The following is a 7,006-nucleotide window of genomic DNA, read 5'->3' as shown; positions in this document are numbered from 1 at the left end:
AGTCTGTCATATAGTTAACAGTTGGGAGAGAGAGGATATGGTCTGGGTAATCTTTTATTTTCTGCTTAAACACTTTTGTGATGAGGTTAAGGGTGATTAGGTCTTTGATTTTAAGCCATTGTAAATCTTTAAATAATGGAGTGACATGATCGTATTTCCTGGCTTTCCCATCTGCCACTTTTATCGCGAAGTTTTGTAGTTTTTGCACTTTGTTTATTAAGTTGAGTTTGTTGTCCCCCATATTGTGATGCCGTATTTTATGACGCTTAATACCAAAGTCTGGATAACCATTAAGCGTGTTTCTTTGTTGAAGAGATCTTTGTGTCTGTTAATGAAATTTAAGGTTCCCATTGTTTTCCTTGTCATTTCATTTATGTGTCTGTCGAAGGTCATGTGTGACTCCAGATGTAAGCCAAGGTTCTTAACATGGAAGAGGGGTTGTATAACGCCATCGGCACATCTGATGGTGGTGTTATTAGGTATGTGTGCCAGGAGTTGGCGTGTGCCTAGGAAGATACATTGTGTCTTATTGATGTTTAGCTGAAGGCCGTTCTGTAGAAAATAGGTTCTAATTTGTTTCAAAGTGATCTCAGTTTTATTAATTAAAGTATTTATTTCGTTGATATTACCGCTGTGGAGGAACTGTGTGTCGTCAGCGTATTGTACTAGAAGGCAGTTATTGATATAGGTAGATATGTCATTTACATGGATATTGAATAATGTTGGGCCTAGTATTGAACCTTGGGGGACTCCAAAGGCTACTGATTTCTTGGATGAGACGATGTCTTTAATGCGGACTGACTGTGACCTGTCATCGAGGTAATTGTCAAACCAGTAGGTGTCAACATTAATCTGTTGAAGTTTTCGGAGTAAGATGGTGTGGCTGACACTGTCGAAGTCTTTAGAAAGGTCGCAGAGTGTTAAAAGTGATATTTGTTTGTCATCTATATTATCATAAATTTTATTGGTAATGACTTGCAGCGCTGTCTCTGTAGAGAGTTTTGGTCTAAAGCCGTGTTGGGTTGGAGAGAGAAGTTTGTTACGTTCCAGGAATGACATTAATTGATTGGCAACTACCTTTTCTAATATTTTTGAAAAAATTGGAAGTAGAGAGATGGGACGATAATCTCCTATTTCGTCTGGGTTACCGTTTTTATATAGTGGGGTGACAACAGCGTTTTTCCAGGAGGCAGGAAAAATGCCTGTGACGATTGAGGTATTTCTGATGGTTGTGAGGTAGAAGATGATAACTATAAGTGAGTCTTTGATAAACCTTAGGGAAATGTTATCACAACCAAACGATTTAGTATTTTGAAGCTGTTTTACAGTTAAGATGATTGTGTTCTGGTCTACTGGCTGAGGTCTGAAAAGCGCGAGATTAGTGGGGGTAGAGCGCGCGACCGGGATGTTAGGAGCTTCGTTAAGGTGATTACGGTTTTCGACTTTTAATGATTTTTGAGTTGATTCATATGTGGTTAGGCCGACGTTCGCAAAGAAGTTATTAAAATCTTCAGCTTTTTCACTTATGTTCTCAAGGGGCGGGTGGGTCGTGCTCTGTGTTTTACTAGGAATAATAGTTTTTAATGTGTTCCAAGTTGCAGCTGTGTTATTTTTGCAGGTATGTAGTTCTTGGTGGTAGTAATTTTTCTTTGAAGTGGTTATTAGACGTTTGACGTTTTTCTTTATTTCTTTATAGTTTTGCTGTATAATCATGTTATATCTGTGATTTTTTAATATCCTTTGAGCTTTCTTGCGTTCTGCTAATGCCTCTTTAATTTCATCATTGATCCAAGGTGCGGGGGGTCGGTGAAGAACGATATTAGATATCGGAGCACTTCTGTCGAGACTGGTAGTAATGACAGATGTTAGTATAGACACCTGTTTATGGACATCGTCAGTGCGTAATACTTCATTTAGTGTGGAGGTTTCCTCTAGGATATGGGAGCATAGAAGGTCGCTGTTATATTTTCTTAGGTCACGTTTAGTTACGGTGATGGGTTGGCGCTTGGGTTTAAGGATGTTGACAGAGGCGCCTATAAGCTCATGGTCTGCGATCGTGCAAGGGATTACGTAGGAATGAGTTATAAGATCTGGCTTATTAGTGATGATCACATCTAGGAGGGTTGCAGAAGTGGGTGTCACTCGTGTGGGTGTGTTTATAATGGGGGTGAGGAGAGATCCTGTGTGTGTGTGTGTGTGTGTGTGTGTGTGTGTGTGTGTGTGTGTGTGTGTGTGTGTGTGTGTGTGTGTGTGTGTGTGTGTGTTTGAGAGCCTAATTTACATAAAAGGTCTTTTATTCTATTCTCACTCAGCCGGAAGATGACGGACAGCACACACACACACACACACACACACACACACACACACACACACACACTACTCCGGTAGCTCAGTCGTTTAAGGCACTGCACTGCTCAGCATCAGCCGCTAACACGCAAACACACACGTCCCTTCCTATGCATCATGTCCCTCTCAGCCTAACAGCCTCGCCCTCCCATGCAACACTTCACCTTCCCCTTCAGTCAGGTGTCCGCGTCCCCTTATACTAAGGCTGCGTTTACACCAAGCGAATCGAATCGACTCCATTCATGAAGAATCATTTGACTCAAGTCATTTTGAATCAGCACAGTTCCAACTGACTGATGAGTCAACATTCAAAAGGCAGAACCACGGCAGGCTGTCACGTGTATGGACGTATACGTTGTCGCTGAAATAGCAGCGTTGCTGTGGCTGAGGCAGCGTGGGCGTGGGCGTCACCAACGAACATGGGTGCACGAAATTACTGTTAAAAGACCTGAATTTGGGAGCTTTGGACATCTGTTCCCAGATTTGGTGAATAATCCAGATAAGTGTTATGACTTCTTTAGGATAACTAAAGAGCAATTTAAAATGCTGGTGGAGTTGACTGACTGGATCCTCCATAAGAAAGCAGAACACCAATTACCGACGTGCAGTTGTGTCACGCATTTCAAACGTGGACCACACAGCGTACAGTTGCCAAATGAGAATATCTAGCCATGTCCATAACGTTTTGTGTCGTCATTTGTTTAAAAAAGATGCTGCGGAATGTTGTCCAGTAAATCATATATATGGCGCGGCAAGTCCTTCTGCGGTTCAGTAGCCTACAATAGTTCTACTGTGGTAAGTGAATATAAACTGTTGACTCATTTCAGTAGTAATATCCTTCCATAAAGCAGCCATGGCATCCCGATGTCGGTGCATAGGATCACTGGGATCATATATCGCACGTCGTGCTCGTACTATATTGATGAGGACGTCCGCTAGCATGGTGCTTACTCCTCGGGTGACTCGCCTTGACTAATGAAAAAATGGGTCCAAACCAATCAGTGACTCTGAATCGTCATGACTTGAATTGACTCGATTCGCTTGGTGTAAACGGTTACATTGAAATTAGTGTGGCGAATCAAGACGAATCATGAATCGTGTTGATTCTTCATGAATGGAATCGATTTGATTCGCATATAAAAGGAAGGGAATGGAGCACAGGGCCATTTGGAAACGAGCTAACTCTCCTACACTTGATATACCCGCAGTCCACAAGGATCTTGGTTGGAATATGGGAGAAACGGGTCTACAACCTCTTGGGCTTGAAGGTCTTGGCCAATCTCAAAATCTTCAGGATGTAGCTGTTGATAATTCTGATGATGATGGTGGCTCTGATAGCGATGCATATGTAAATGACAGTGAATCTGAATATGAACATGATACAGATAGTGATTATAATTGAGCCTGTGAAAAAGTTGGTGGTTTGAGTTATCCACTTGCAATTGATAGCTAATTTGTTTCAGTTAATTCTGTATGTTATAACAAATACAGAAGTGTTCCCTTATTAACTGTAGTGACAATAATCCAGTAGGATGACCTGCATTATTGACATATTTCCTTTCCATTTTTAATGATCATTACTGGAAAAAAAACTTTATTGGTATTATGTTCGAGAGTAAATATTTTTCTGCTACTTTAGATTTATACATATTCACTATGCAAGAAAATTATGCTCGGAAATCCCGGGTATAATGTTCCAATGATTAATGAGAAAGCTGGAGGATCTAAAATATATTAAAAGATTGAACATAAGCATTTTCCATAGTTTTTTTTTTTTAATTACGGGGTGTGTGTGCTTAAGTTTGAAATGTAAAAAAATCAGTGTAAAACACGATAAAATTAAACATTCCAGCATTTTCTGGGAACATTGACCTTTGTTTTGGTGTTTTATTGGTTCATTTTGATTGAACATTGTACCTGTGGCGATACTTTAAAGATTGTGTACCTTCGCTTGCATGTCGCAGGTAAAAACGAGCGGTTTTGAAAGTGCTGATATTAATTACCCCAGAGATCCTAGTGGGAATGAGTTTTTTTTTTTTGTTACCACTTGATATTGGTTTGAGAACATCCCAAGGCATCAGAAAATACCAGTGGCATTTTGTTGTGGGGGGGGGGGGTGCATGGGGGGCTATCCTAGCTGCCGGCCTACTTAATTAAACCTTTCACCCAGGCACATACTTGACGAGGCTGTCCTAGGAGTTTTGGGTATTTACAGGGCTAGTTTAATGACCCGGTGGTAGTTTGACCCTTCTGTAACACTCATGGGGACGCGTCTAACCTCTTTTTTGGCGTTTAAAAATACTTGCTGTAGGAGAAGGAAGCGTCTATGAATACCGACCTGACAGTATACAAAGGGCTAAACGACGCTAGGAGACAGAGGCAGCCGAGTTGAGTTAGTTCTCTGCCCCGGGGACCCTGTGTGTGTGTGTGTGTGGGTGGGTGTGTGTGGGTGGGTGGGTGATGACTTGACGAGGGTGTGATAATAGAGGCAAACAGCGATACAGGAGACTTACAAGAGACGAGGACAAACAGCTGTGGTTCAGTTAAGTCCTTGAACTAACTCGGAGTCGTGCATTTGATTTTTTTTTTCACGACCCAAAACGGAGGTAGATGGTTGAGTAACAATTTTTTTTTTTTTTTTTTACAGCAGATGAGTCAGTTCAAGGGCATAAAAAAAGGAAACGTGAAAAAAGGCCCGCTACTCACTGCTCCTAAAAAGAGTTAGAGGAGTGGCCGAAAGAGAGGTCAATTTCGGGAGGAGAGGTGTCCTGATACCCTCCTCTTGAAAGAGTTCAAGTCGTAGGCAGGAGGAAATACAGATGAAGGAAGATTGTTCCTGAGTTTACCAGCGTGAGGGATGAAAGAGTGAAGATGCTGGTTAACTCTTGCGTAAGGGATTTGGACAATATAGGGATGACAGAGTGAAGTCGAAGTGCAGCAGAGACCGCCCAGGGAGGGGGAGGAAGGCATGCAGTTAGCAAGTTCAGGAAAGAGCAGTCAGCGTGGAAATATCGATAGAAGATGAAGAGAGGCAACATTACGGCGGAATTTAAGAGGTAGAGACTATCGGTAGCAGGGAGGGAGAAGCTGATGAGACGAAGCCTTAGCCTCCACTCTGTCCAGGAAGAGCTGTGTGAGTGGAGCCCCCACACATGGGGTCATACTCCATACGAGGGAGCGGACAAGACCCCTGTATATGGACAGCAACTGTGCAGAGAAGAACTAGCGGAGACGGTACAGAACGCCCAGCCTCGAGGAAGCTAGTTGTGGGAAGATGAGATGAAGGTTTCAGTTGAGATTTTGAGTTAAGGATAGACCGAGGATGTTTTAGTGTTGAGGAAGGTGATAGCTGGGTGTCAAAGAATAGGGGATAGTTGTTTGGAAGATTGTGTCGAGTGAGATGGGTGGAGAAACTGTTTTTGAGGCGTTGAAGGACACCAGTTCTTCTTTAATCAAATAATAGTAAGGTCTGAGAATAAGCGTTCTGCAGCCTCAATAGCAAGATCGTTAAGTTCTGATTTGGTCTTCTATTAAAAGAAGTTGAATAATGCAGAATTGATCATCAGCGTAGGAATGGATAGACAGTTCGTTTTTGGAAAGAAGATCATCAATGAACAACAGAAAAAGAGTGGGAGATGGGACAGAACCCTGTGGGACACCACTGTTAGTAATGTTGGTGACAGTTTTGCACGACCTCTTGGCCAGGATCTCCCGTGAACACCCGGTTAGTCTTCTCTGTGGCCTTGGGAAATGTCGTGAGACGTTTATAAGAATATGGATCTAACTCTCTCATATTGTGAGGATGGAAGTGCCAGGCCGGAAGAGTGGCCAAAAGAGGTCAATTTCGGGAGCAGAGATGACTCCATACTCTCCGGGAGCAAGGTGTGTGTGTGTGTGTGTGTGTGTGTGTGTGTGTGTGTGTGTGTGTGTGTGTGTGTACGTGTGTGTGTGTGTGTGTGTGTGTGTGTGTGTGTGTGTGTGTGTGTGTGTGTGTGTGTGGTGTGTGTGTGTGTGTGTGTGTGTGTGTGTGTGTGTGTGTGTGTGCGTGTGTGTGTGTGTGTGTGTGTGTGTGTGTGTGTGAGTGTGTGTGAGTGTGTGTGTGTATTTGTGTTTGTGTGTGTGATAGATATATATATATATATATATATATATATATATATATATCTCTCTCTCTCTCTCTCTCTCTCTCTCTCTCTCTCTCTCTCTCTCTCTCCTCTTTTTTATATATATATATACAAACACACACACACACACACACACACACACACACACACACACACACACACATACCACATTTCTTTGTATAAAGATGAGTAAAATCCATCTATCCATTGTTTTAACTTGTCCGCATCCCCTTCTACTTGATAGAGTTTTTAGAAGTCTGCAAATGGCCGATCACTTTCTTTCGTTTCTGTTTCTAGTTGTTTATTTCGTTTCTTTCTTGTTTCATCGACCTCCTTCTTAGCTTCTCTTCTTTTTTCCTCTATTTCCGTCATTGTTTATCACGTCACTATTCTACTGTTCTTTGGGCATTGTCTGAATTTTTCCCTTCCTGTTTCTTGGGCCTCCTCCTTGCTCCGTCTTGCTTATTTTTTTCGGTTTATTTCATATTTTTTCTTTTCATATGTTTCCTTGGCTTCTTCTTCCTTTTCTGCATTTC

This window comes from Eriocheir sinensis, unplaced genomic scaffold (assembly GCF_024679095.1).
Source record: "Eriocheir sinensis breed Jianghai 21 unplaced genomic scaffold, ASM2467909v1 Scaffold255, whole genome shotgun sequence".
Lineage (NCBI taxonomy): Eukaryota > Metazoa > Arthropoda > Malacostraca > Decapoda > Varunidae > Eriocheir > Eriocheir sinensis.
This window is presented reverse-complemented; position numbering follows the sequence as displayed.